Genomic DNA, 13,806 nt, shown 5'->3' with positions numbered 1-13,806 from the left:
CTGACAAACTGACTTTCCCTTCTTATTCATGCACAAGATGTAATATTCATACTAATATAACAGTTTAATTTCTGAAAATCCTTCAATCTTTAAAATTCAAACACTTTAAAAGTTCAGTGTCTTTAAAGCATCCAAATTTTCTTTCAAAGTACAAAGACTCTAAATTAGCCAAAGACTCTAAATTTCCAAGGCTCCATAAAATTCCAAACTCTCTCAACCACATGATCAATGTAAAACAAAACAAAACAAAACACCCAAACCCTTCTTATCCTAAGAGGAATGAGCCAGGGCACACTCACAATCAAATCAAAGAAAATCAAAGACCAATAGTGTTCAGTGCTTGATGTCTGGGACCACTTACGGTTCTCTGGATTCCAGAGAGCCTTGGCAGAAGTCTTTCTTTGGCTTTGCAATTCATAGCACATTCAGCTTGTCTCCTAAATTCTGGGCAGCTCTACTCCACAGCTGCTGCTGTCTTTGGTATGCATTCAGTGGTGCTGGCATGTCTAACATTCTGGGGTCTCTGCCACAAATTAGCTGCACTTCCTCCCATAAACTCTCCTGGCTTCTCTTTAAAGAGTGTGACCCTGTTCAATGTGACACCTAGACCATCCACTGAAACTGAGATTGCACCTTTACTAACAACCTCTCTTCAGCGACTCCAGTCTGGCAACACAGTTCCAAGCCTCAGCTCCTCTCAGACTCTTTCATATCTTCAAAACCAGGACCACCTGGGAGACCCTTACAAATTATGAAGTTTGGCTGACCACATGTGGTACCACCTTGGCCATTGTAGCACAAATTTTGTATGATGACCCTAAGGAAATATTCCCAGAAGAATTTTGGCTCATTAATTTCGTTCACTTCTTAATTACAGCTGATTCTTCAGCCACATCTACATAGTATCAATTGTCCCAGAAAAGCAAAGGTTCACTTTTGTGGTTCTTAAATTCAAAATATCATATGGATAGCCTTATATTCTTTGAGGGATTCTCAAACTCCCATCTGAAGCTTCAACACCCAGGCCTTTGTCATCTGTACCACTCTAAGTATTATAATCCAAATACTCACAATAGCTTATTAAGTTCTGACCATTCAATGACTTTTCCAGCCCAAAGTTCCAAAATTTGTTCACAGTCCTCCAAATAACATGATTATGTCTGTCAAAGCAATACACCACTTCTGCTATCAATTTTTGATTTAGTTGGGAGTCTTTATTTCTGCTATAAACTATCATGACAAAAAGAAATTTGTGAAGGAGAAGGTTTATTTCATTTTACATTTCTCAGGTTATATTCTATCACTGAAAGAAGTCATACTATGAGATCAAGAAACTAATTTCGAGCAGGAACTAAAACGGAAACAATGGAGGATTGATGCTTACTGACTTGTTTCTTATAGTTTGTTTGGTCTATTTTCTTATAACACCCATAACTACCAACTCAGGGGTGGCAGTGCCTCTGCCCATAGTGCTCTGCGCTATCCCATGTCAATCACTACTCAAGAAAATATATTACAGGTTTTCCCACAGGGCAGTCTTGTGGGGCATCTTATTTTATTTTATTTTATTTGAGACTCCTTCTTTCAAAAATGACTATATCTTGTGTCAAATTGACATAAAACTACCTAGCACAATGAGTATTTTACCAAAAACTATGTCTATACACCAGGCTCATGCCTGGTACTTTTCCAAATCATTCAAATGATGCTATTCTTTGCTGTACAGATTTTTTTTAATTTCATGAAATCCCATTTATTAACTGACAATATTATTTCTTTAGCTTCTAGTTGAATTAAGAATGTCCTTAACTATGCCAATAAGTTGAAGTGTACTTCACTTAGTGCTGCCTGTATGTGTATGGTTGCAGGGCCATCTATCAGAAAGTTGGTAGCCTCTCAGATGTCATACCCGTGAAAACGGACTATCCTTCTCCCAGCAGGCATCAGCTACCAATAGTTCTTTAGATATGGGTGGAACTTGACAAGACTATCCCTCATCTATGCTGGTATCTTCACTGGCTTTGTTCTTTGTGAGTCTTGTGCATACAATCCTGGCTGGTATGAGTTCAAGTGTGCTGTCATTCATACAAAATATTGCTTTGCTACAAAATTCCACTGCATCTGGCTTTCCAATGATTCTGCCCTATGTTCTACAACATTATCTGAGTCTTAGGTCAAGAAGGATTTGCTTACAGCTCTCCAATTTAGAGCTGAGCATTCTATATTTTTTATTCCCTGCACATTGATCAGTTGTGGGTCTCTGTACCAACATCTACTATGATTTTTTTTTAAAAGCCTCTGTGATGTGGATGGGTTGAGAAGCATACTAATATATGGGTATAGTACTTCTTGGCAGTTTTATTACCATGTCCATTTATCAGAATCATAGTATTAAGTTCTCCTGTAGGATCTATGAACTAATCAGTCTAAGATTTTTATGCTATTTTGTTCTAGTTAATGGTACAAACATTGACTCCATTTTGTGAAGCTGACCTTAAATACAATCAGAATCTTGTTAGTTACTTCCATACCATGTATACCACTATTGTACTGATAGGTTTATCTTACCAGACCAGTTGGTATTGTAGCTCATAAGGTTCATAGGGGGTTGAGATTGATGATTAATTTCCTCCTCTGGTAGCATGTACACCACTTTTGTCATTATATTTTATTATTTGAAACAATTTTCAAATTAAATTATATTTAATCAGATTCTTCCCCTCCCCCAAGTCCTTTCAAATCCCCTGCCTCTTCTTACCCAACAATTTTAAGTTTTTCCTCAAAAAAACAATACAACAAAGCCCCCAAACCAAGAAAACAAAATAAAACATCAAAAAAGAAAACAAACAAAAAACTGTAACCAGATAAAAGTATGTGTGCGCTTACACACACACACACACACACACACACACACACACACACACCAGAAAAAAAAAACTGTGGAGTCCAATTATATATTGGTCAACTACTTCTGAACATGAGGCCCACCCCGGAGTGGTTGGTATACCTAATATCACTCTATTGAAGAAAATTGATTTTCCCTTTCCCAGCAGTATAAGTGATAGATACATCATCATCATTAACCTTTACCTTCTTGGCTAGTTCCCAATCATTCATTCAATTTTAAAAACATAACAAAATAAAATATAATAAGACAAACATCACATCCATGTTGAGCAAGACAAACCAACAAAAGAAAAATAGCCCAAGAGAAGACACAAGATTCAGAGAATCACTTGTTCACACACCCAAGAACCCCATAAAAACTCTAAACTGGATTTTATAATATAAATGCAGATGCAGATGATGCAGACCCCTGCAGGCCCTGAGCATGCTGCTTCAGTCTCTGTGAGTTCAGATGAGCTTTTTGTGTGTGTGTCATCCACCCCCTTTGGCTTTCATATTCTTTCTGCCTCCTCTTCTGTAGGGTTCTGTGATTTCTGAGGGGAGGGATTACGCATACCATTTTCAAGTGCTATGAAAGCTCACTAGTAGAGATGAAGTTTCCGTCTCTACCATATTGATGCATCTATGTCCTTTAACTTATGTATGTGGTGTCTTCACCAGTGAGATCTGATCATCAATTTATCGAGGGAAAACTATGATCAATGACTACATCCTGTATTGTTTGGTGGTGTCTATGACCAACACCTCCAAAAAAGTTCCATTCTTGCTCTGATTTTTAATTTACTAGCCTGTGGTGTCTGGGGGAGACATTTTCCCCTACCCATTATAAATACTCTACTTTAATTCCTTTCATATGCAAATATTTTAAAAAGAAGATTCTACATTAGGAGGTTTCCATGTTGCATTTTTAAATACCTTCAGTGTTATCTATTCAGCCCCATACCCAGTCCTTTCCCCTCCCGTCCCCCTCAATCTCCACCTCTTCTAACTTTTCCTGTTCCACAATTCATATCACATCAGTTTTTTATCTTACACTTTAGTGTAGATATTCTTAATTTTACTTGCATTTTATGATCCACTTTAATATTTATTTATGATATAAATTTAGACTTTATATTGTTTCATCCAAGAGACAGTTTATATTCAAATCTGTTCAAAATAAAATGTTTTTTAAAAGCCTTTTTTCATTCTGGAATTATCTGTTTTATTTCATTATAACAAATGACTTTGTGTTTGGATCTGAATTTATATGCTATTGTGTTCTGCTGATATATATATATGTGTGTGTGTGTGTGTGTGTGTGTGTGTGTGTGTGTGTGTGTGTACATCTTGCCAATAATATATCTTAAATAAATTAATGTTAACATACATTTTAATATTACTAAAAATCAGTCCTTGCTCTTGCTTCACATTTTTTCTGTTCTATTAAAGCATGCTATTGTTATCTTGTGTCAGTTAAATGTTCGTATAAATTTGAAACAGGTTGAAAATATTTTTGTACAAAGAACTTGGTAAAAATTGTATTGGAATTCCATTTAATGTACAGAAAAATGTAGGGGCATGGACATTTCAAAAACATTATTGTCTCAGGGTTTCTATTGCTGTGAAGTGGCACCATGACCACAGCAAATACTATAATGGAAAACATTTAATTGGGGCTGGCTTACAGGTTCTGGGATTTGTTCCATTATTGTCATGGTGGAAAGCATGTTGGCATGCAGTCAATCATGGTACTGGAGAAGTAGTGTGAGTTCTATATCTGAATCGGCATGCAGCAGAAGGACAGATGGACACTGAGCCTGTTGTGAGCTTCTGAAACCTCAAAGCCCACCAACAGTGATATACTTCATCCAACAAGACCACATCTACACTAACAACGCCACACCTCTTAATCATACCACTCCTTATAAGCCTATGGGAACTATTTTTATTCAAACAGCTGCAATTATGTCATAAACTATTTAAATAGGGGATATGATCCTGTTTGATCAGAATTTATTGAATTATGCTCAGTGGGGTTTCTTTTGTGGTTTTAAGAGTCAATGTGTTATTGAAATTTATTAAATAAATCTTAATGTGGGACAAACCATTTTACTTTATAATTTTTGAACAAATATGCAATTAATGATTCTTCTAACTACGTTTTGGTTTTTTACAGAAAAAGAATTATTCACAGCCTCTATTTCATGATCTAGTAGCTATTATTATTTTTTTTGATATGGTTCTTACAATTTTCTGCTAGTGCACAATATTATAAATTAACATTATTTATAATAAATTCAGCTTGCCACAATGCAACTTTCATAGTCTAAAATTTAATGTAAGTTGTATAATAAAGTGTCTTTATATATTCACAAATTTGTGTAACATTTACCACCATCTAATTCAAGAAACATACATAACATGAAGAGGACACTCCATGCGTCACAAGTCACCTTCCATTATCCTGTCTACAACCAATTAAAGAGATTCTGTGTCCTGTGGTAGCAGGTTTTGGAAATTTTGTATAAGAAACCTATAGATATGTGATGGTTAATTTAAACTGTCAACTTGGTTAGTCAAAAAAACAGCTAAGACATTAATTAAGCCCACCTCTAGGCATGTATGCTAACCTGATTAGATTAAGAATCACCTAAGACATTTATAAAGCTTGTATCAAGATATGTTTGTGTGGGCATTTTTAGAAAAATTTAACTGATGAGAGAAGGCCTACTTTGAATGTGGTTGGTATTGATTCCATGAACTCAGGCTTAAGGCTACATAGAGAGGGAGAACAGACAAAGTCTGCTCAGCACCATAATTCCCCGCTGGGCTTTTATGTTGAACATATAGACCAAGTTAATACCAGTATCATGCTTTCTTTAGTATGAGAGATTGCATTCCTCTGAATCATGAACTTAAGACCTTTCTCCTTTAAATTTCTTTAGTTAATTTCTTGATCACAGATCTGATAAAAATAACAAGTGCAGATTATTAATGCATAGGAATTTATGTTACAATGTTTCCCTTCATATAACTGAGACACATCTCCATTTATATTACTTTATACGTTCTATTGAAGTGTGCTGTCACATACGTGATTCGTTCAATTTTTTGTGTCATTTTTTGACTTAGTAATATCCACTAAAGCACAAACCTTAAAGATTTACCATAGACAAATTGGTCAATTCTTTTATTTTACTTCTCATATTTTTATTTTATTTTATAGGTAGGGTAACTCACTGTACTTGCAGTTGTGAAAATTTACTCCTGTATTTTCTCTAAAACAATTATAGTTTCAGCTCTCTTTTTCAGGACCTTTATCCATTTTGAGTCAGTATTTTGAGTGGTATGAAGAAGTGGTTCACTTTCATTCTCTTTCATCTGGCTATACAAATATCAGCACTATTTGTAGAAAAATTTGTGTCCCCACCAAAAAACACATGCACACTAAATAGTATTGTTCCCTTTCTTGAAATTCAGTTGATAAATGTCACATGGGCTTAATTCTGGATGACAGATTATTTCCTTCAATCTGTATTTCTGTCTTCATGGCAGAACCATACTGCCTTGATTACTCTATTTTTGGTAATAAGTTTGAAATGGAAAACTGTAAGGTTTAGCATTTTCTTCTCATTTCTCAAGATTGTTTTGAGCATTCTAGATCCCATACTTAGGTCTTACATTGGGTTTTACTTCCTGTGCTATTAAGCTCTATTTTAAGCTTATACACATTAAGGATTATTATGTCTTCTTTCTGAATTGACACTTTAATCATCATGAAAATTCCCCTTTATCCTCTGCTTCACAAATTCTTTTGATTTTATCCTCTTTTGACTCTGATCTTTTTTTCTCTCCTCACTTCAGCAACATTCTCCTCTGCAGTCATATTTTTGCCCGTAGGTGAAAATTTCTAAGAGTTTTCACAGATAACCTCATTTATTTCCAATCATTAATGTTTACAGCCCTCTCTTTTATGTTTCATAAGGTTAGGATACTTTTATTTTGTGTATTTTATCCAAGTTTTAAATTTATAATAAAACACTAATCTGTTATAAGTAGCTCTCTCTTGACCATAAGAAATTAAACTATATTTTCGGCAGAGCAAAAAGCTGTTTAAACTATGTCAGACATATTGTTCTGGAGTTAAACAAGATTCAAATTCTGATCATATTTATCTTATACAAATTATTGATGCTTAATACCTATATAAAAATTTTCATTTTCAGTGTTAGATGTTTTAATGGACATGTGATTGTTAAAAATGTAGATATAAAATCTAATATATTAAATATAGGCATATTAATGCTAAATAATTTAAGAAATTGATCAATTTAGTGGATTTCAAGAGCTGCTATAAAATAATAGAAGCAATTCAGGGATATTAAGCTATGAATGTTATTTGTAATATTGCACGTGGTATTAAAAAACTGATAGTATATGGCTTCTTTGAAATAGCATTGCAAGGACAGGTACATACTGTTTTCTTGCAACACAGTCTTTCCACAAGACTTTAGGACATTTTCTGAGGCACACTCATTTCATCCCAGAGTCTTTGAAAACAGAGCTTCACATAGACAGTACAGGATTAGGCACACTAGAACTCCTTACTGTTGTCTTAGTACGTAAGCGAGTCTCTATTGGTCAATTTCTCTCTCTCCTTTCCTATGAAGCACTCTCACCAAGTTCATTTGTTTGCTATTCTGTACTTCTATAAGATCAAATTTATTGAAAATAGATCTCTCAAATACATCCCCACCACAATTACCCCTCCCCCATTCTTCTCTGTCCTCCCTGCCATCTCCTCTCTTCCCCAAATCCACTCCCCTATGTTTCTTCAAAAAAAGCAGGATTCCAAAAGATAATAGCCAAAAGGGCAAAACAATATATAATAAGACAAGACCAAAAGCCCTAATATCGAAAATGTGCAGGGCAACCCAGTATGAGGAAAATGGTCCCATCAAGTAGGCAAAAGAGTCAGAGACAGGCCCCCCTCTGGCACTTAGGAATCCCCCCAAAGAACCAAGTTAACAGCCATAACATGTATGCAGAGGATGTGGGCACGTGATTGCCACTTCAGTCTCTGTTGCCCATGTGAGATCTACTTAGTTGATTCAGTGGCCCATGTTCTCGTGGTGTCCTTTACCCCTCTGACTCCTAGAGTGTTTCATACCCAATCTCTGAGGAAATGGACCCAATAGGAACCTGCAATTTAGAATCTCTGTCTGCATAATGTCTGGCTGTGGGTCTCTATACCTGATCCCACATGTTACCCGCAGAAGCCTTTCTGATGCTGACTGGAGAAGGCACCAACCTGTAAGTATAGCAAAATATCATTAGAAATCATTTCATTATTTTTTCCTATTATTGTTGCATGGGGGACCAGCTTCCAGCAGCACAGGGCTCAAAGGAAAATCCACAGAGTTGTGATGCTTTTAACCCCGGGGAAGTGGGGGGACAAGGAAAAAAAGACACACTTTCTCGATGTTTCCCTGCAGACCTTTCTTTATTCTTCTTTTGCATTCTCTTTTCTATTCTTATATCTATCCAGAAATGTCCTTTCTTTCTCTCTTGATGTTTTCTTCCTAATTCTCTCATTCTTGATGTTTTCTTTCTCCTTCTATTTCTCCCTTATATCTTATATACCCAAGGAAAATCTTTCAAGCAATATAAAAATTACAATGTGGTTACATTCTGTTTTTCTAGTGAATGATTACAATGAAGACAAATGAAAACAACTACATTTCCATATCACTTACATGATTAAACATTTTATGCATTACAGGTGAAACATAAGTTGTCTCAAGAACCCACATATATTCATACCCAGGCAAATTGTGACAAATTAACAGTGTACACAAGCAATGTATTCTTCTCATCTAGTTTTTTTTTAATGGCAGACTGTGTTTTGTGGCTACAAAGAAAAGACCAATCATTTTATTATTTATCTTGAATGGTAATCTTATATGGAATATTATAGGAATGATAAAGCTAAAATTTATCCATGAAGGACAGTCAACCCTACTTTAAATCTTTAGGGAGCATACCCACTCATCAATAGTTATTTATTAATTTTTAAAATTTGTTTTACATAAGAACAACAGTTTCCCTCCCTCCTCTGTTCCAGTTCCCTCCCCCAAACTCCTGTCTATCCCCCCAAACTACTCCTCCACTGTCCTGAAAGGGGCAGGCCTCCCATAGTAGTTAACAAAGCATGTCTTATCAGGTTGAGGTGGAACCAAGCTCTTCTCCCTGCACCAAGGCTGTGTGAGGCATCCATGTATGAATCAGGAGATTGAGAGCAAAAATGGGTACAAAGAATTAATCATCACCTTTGGTCATCAACTCATCCTAGCAAGAAAGGCATGCCATTTAATAATTGGGCTGGTTTGTTCTTGTTCCTTGACCTGAATGATTTCCTCATTCAACTATGTGTCTTTATAAAACTTTAGATTATCTTCTTGGGTTTTTCGACTCAAAGCTCTTTTAAACTTTATTTTCAAAGCTTTGTTTCAGTTATGATGCACTCTGAAACCTGTGAACACATCTCCCAACATTAAGGTTAAAAGAACTTAAACCAGCTGGACTCCTGGGACTCAATAGTTTTTTTTCCTTTTATAAAATAATTTATTTAACTTTATTTTATGTGTATTGGTGTGAAGGTATCAGATCCCTTTGAACTGGAGTTACAGACTGTTGTGAGCTGCCCTGTGGGTTCTGGGAATTGAACCCCAGGCCTCTGGAAGACCAGTCTATGCACTTAACTGCTAAGGCATTTCTCCAGCCTTCAATTGTGTTTCTTAACCATTCACCTAAGTCACAGTCTATGTGGGTTCTCAATAAAAACTCATGTGTTCTAGCTGTGTGACATTTCCTTGCTTTAATTTTAATCCCTAAAACTCTATTTAAACTCACATTATTATTATCCATTAGACAGTACAGCTTAAGAAGTATTCATCTATATAAGAATTCACAGGTAAAAATGCCCTGTGGAATGGGATATTCCCATGAGACAAACACACTACATTACAGGCAGTTGGTATCTCCCCACACAGGTTCACACCATGTTAGATACCAGAGTAAGATCGAAGCAGCAAACATGTAAAGGCACAACAGAATCAAGGTCTTGGAGCCTTGTCTGTTCGAGATTCATCCATCAGGATTTACCTCCTGGTGGGCTGAATTCCTGAAATCAATTGCTATCTGCTGCTCCTCTGACATAGCCACTGGCAGCCAATCATATTTCGTTTTAACTTAGGTCTCTGGGCTACCCAGTCTCTGAACATTCAGGCAGTGTCAGGCACAGGCTCACTTTCGTGGCATTAGTCTCAAGTTAAACCAGACATTGGTTGTCCACTCCCACAAGTTCTGTGCCATCATTGCCTGACCATATCTTGCAAGCAGGCCAGAGTATAGGTGGAGGGTTTTGTAGCTAGTTTGTTATCCAGGTTTCTGTTTCCATAGCCTGCAGAGTACCTTTCAATACCAAAGAAACTAGACTATGGGAATGAAGGCTCCATACAGGTACCAGCTCAACTTCTCTACTTTTAATGAGCTGTGTGGATGTCATCCTTAGCAATGGGGCAAAACTGGCAGTTTTCAGAGAGTCAACTTATGTCCAAACATCAACCTGGGTTGTTTAGAGATCTCTACAGGACTCCCTTGGACAGGAACTCAACTGAATGCAACCCAGTCTCACCACTGGAAATCTTGTCTGTCTACAAAAGATGGCCAGGTTACATTGCTATCCATTATGGGGAGTTCTCACTATGGTCAGTTTTATAGTATTATAGAGGAACAAAAGTTTCAAATACTAGAAGGACAAATTTTCTGTTTTTATTTTGTTACTTGTGCTTTTAATGTCATATACTGGGAAAATTTGCCCAACTCAAGGTAATGCTGATTTTCAGTTTTGTTTGCTTTTAAGAGTTTTCCAGGCTCAATACTTAGTTTTAATTCTTGGTGTATTATAAGTTTGTTTGTTTCACATCCTTTGCATTTAGATATGAATTTTCTTAGCACTATTTGCTGAAAAAATATATTCTTTTTTACCATTGACTCATGAACATGGATAGAAACAACAAAGACTTTACAGCTCCAGGGGATGGAATGCCTATGGCTTCTGAGCCAGCTCAGATGCACATACCCATGTGTACATGTACATACACATAATTAACAATAATAAAATAAATTATTTAAAGATAAGTAAATAATTGAATTTGAGATGCAATGAATGATTTTTCTTGGTAAATGCATCAATAATAGGGACAACAGGACAATGAAATGTCTTCTGAAGGAAAAGAAAGATTATTAAGCAACACTATGTTTGGACCAACTGGAGAATACATTCTAAATTAGACCAATTTTTGTTTATTTAACATATTTTGAGAAGAGATACAGTAATCACAGTGGCTAAGTACACAAATATTTAGCTAGCCTACTTGCTGTAACTTTCACATAGTTGTGGCAACTTGTCTTACCACCTTACAGAAGTGAAACTCAGACAATGATGGGTCAATCCATATATCTCTGGCCCTTTATTTAATCATTAATCTCACTTCAGATCCAAAAACAGACTTGGGAGTATTCCCTGGATCTCTTTGTCCTCTTCTCAATGTAGCCATATTGAATAATTCTTGTTCTGCTTCCACTTTTAATTTGGCCCTTTTAATTGCTTTATTGCAGACAGAGCCTGACTGGAGACACATACTGACTCTTAGGTTTAATAACAAAACAATTTATCAGAAGCAAACAGCAAATTGAGCAACTAAAATTTAGTGGAAGCAATCAATATCATCTCAGATAATCAATGCAACATAAAATATTCTGTTAAAGAGCTAATGTTAATCCCACAGATGGGAGGAGAAAGACCACAAACCCAATCATCATGGCCAAATTAATCAAAGCAAGCAATTAAATAAAAGAAGCTTTGTCGTTTGCATACATGGGCTGCCTCTCCCCAAGGCAGGGTTTGAGAGGTCAGAATTGTATGTGAAGAAGACAAGACTTTTATAGAGCTCAGGGGTAGGGAGTTTCCAAATGAGGGAAAATAGGTTGGGTTACAGAAGCAGAACATAAAAGTTTGTCAAAACAAGAAAATCACAACAGGTACACATAATAAGGTAGTCATACCTGGTCATATAACCTGTTGAAACAAAGGCAGGTTTGCAAGATGTTTATAAAAACTTTCAAAAACAAAGGCATGACTGCCATTCCTGAAACAGACAGTACAGAACCATTTGTAGTTAAGTTTTAGGTGGGGCATAGTCCAATCCTTGAAAAACAGAGTTTTAATCATAAACAGGAATAAACTTAGTTTATCTTTACTAGAATAAGGCTTTTAAGCCTAGGATGCAGGCAGGTGGTTTCTGCACTAATCATAAAGAAAGATTAATCTTTGTTGCAGAAAACTGGAAGACAGGCTGGGAAAATTCTAGTTGTTGATTTAAAGTTCAATACAGGAAAACAAACACTTAGTATCTGACTTATTTTCTCTATTTTAATGACATTATGAATCATTCATCAGTTTTTGTTTACTTGTTTGTTTTCATTTATGTTTGTTGAGACAAGGTTTCTCTGTGTAGTCCCAGCTGTCCTGGAACTCACTTCTGCAGACCACGCTGGCCTCAAACTCAGAGATCCACCTGCTTCTGTCTTCTGAGTGCTGGGATTAAAGGCTTGCATCACCACTGCCTGGGTATCAGGTATTGATAAAACAAGAGGGTAACCATTGATAAACATGCTGATTGAGGGCTCTAAAAATATTCTTCATGCAATATCATTTTAAAGTTGCCTAATGATTGAAAAAACATAAAAAGGCATGTAAACTCCTAAAAAATCATCTGTAAATTTCTTTAAATATATTTATTTCAAGATTAGAGTATTAAAAGAAAATGAGGAAATGTAAGAGGCCAGGTAGAAGTGTAGATATTCTAAGGAGAGTCTTGTGTCTTGCAATCTGATTGATAGACTATTGAAACAGTAAGTATATTTCAATGAAATGGAAATTTCCCCAGGAACCACATGTTGAGAGAAGGAAAAGGCTCCAATTAGCAGTGGTCTGAGAAGTTGTGAAATCTTGTCAGGCGGGCTTTATAGAATGAGTCTAAGGCCCAAACAAAAATGGGTTCAGAGTAGGCTGAGCCACACTGCTAGTAAGGAGTGAGACTGCTTAGATGTTCATGCATCCTTGTCACTGTTTAAATTTAGTCTCATTTCAATACGTTAAAGATGAATTTAGAGGGTTCTCTGGATCACTTTGTCCCTTTTTCCATTGAGGCCATATAAAATAAACTTACCTTTTCTGCTTTTCACTATTTAAAAAGGATATTTAAATTCTAGAGGTTAAATAATAAGTTTATGAATCGACTGAACAAGTTGGTTCCATAGGAACTGATATACCATACTGGGACTGTGGTCAAATGGAGCATTTCTGGATATTTCATGAAATGTTGTTGACAGCACCCCAAAGCTGGGGAAGTTGTTTTTCATACAGTACAGTAAATGTGATATCAATGGGGAATTGTAAAATGAAGGAACTATAATAGATGTTTATGTTAAAGAATCTGCTAGATTGTTTTATACACTGGAAATTAGAGCAAAATCTTATAACTGAAGAGAAACAAAGTAATGAATGCTTTAATGGAAGCAATGTTTTCTTAGAAAAAGATATTAAATTCCCATATGCAGCAACATTTAACAGGGAAAATGAAGCAAATTAAAAATGAAATTCTCGAAAATTAACAAAATAGATCTGATTTTATAATATTTTGCTATAATATACTAAAGTTTTTTTATTTTGTAAATTGAAGTAATCTCGTTCATCAATCAATCAAGTCTCCCACTCTACTTGAAACAGAAAAATAGAACAAAAAAAACATAGCTTGTTCTTCCTCTCTTATTTTCACTCATTAAATAAAA

Source organism: Cricetulus griseus, chromosome X (genome assembly GCF_003668045.3).
Source record: "Cricetulus griseus strain 17A/GY chromosome X, alternate assembly CriGri-PICRH-1.0, whole genome shotgun sequence".
NCBI classification, from domain to species: domain Eukaryota; kingdom Metazoa; phylum Chordata; class Mammalia; order Rodentia; family Cricetidae; genus Cricetulus; species Cricetulus griseus.
This window is presented reverse-complemented; position numbering follows the sequence as displayed.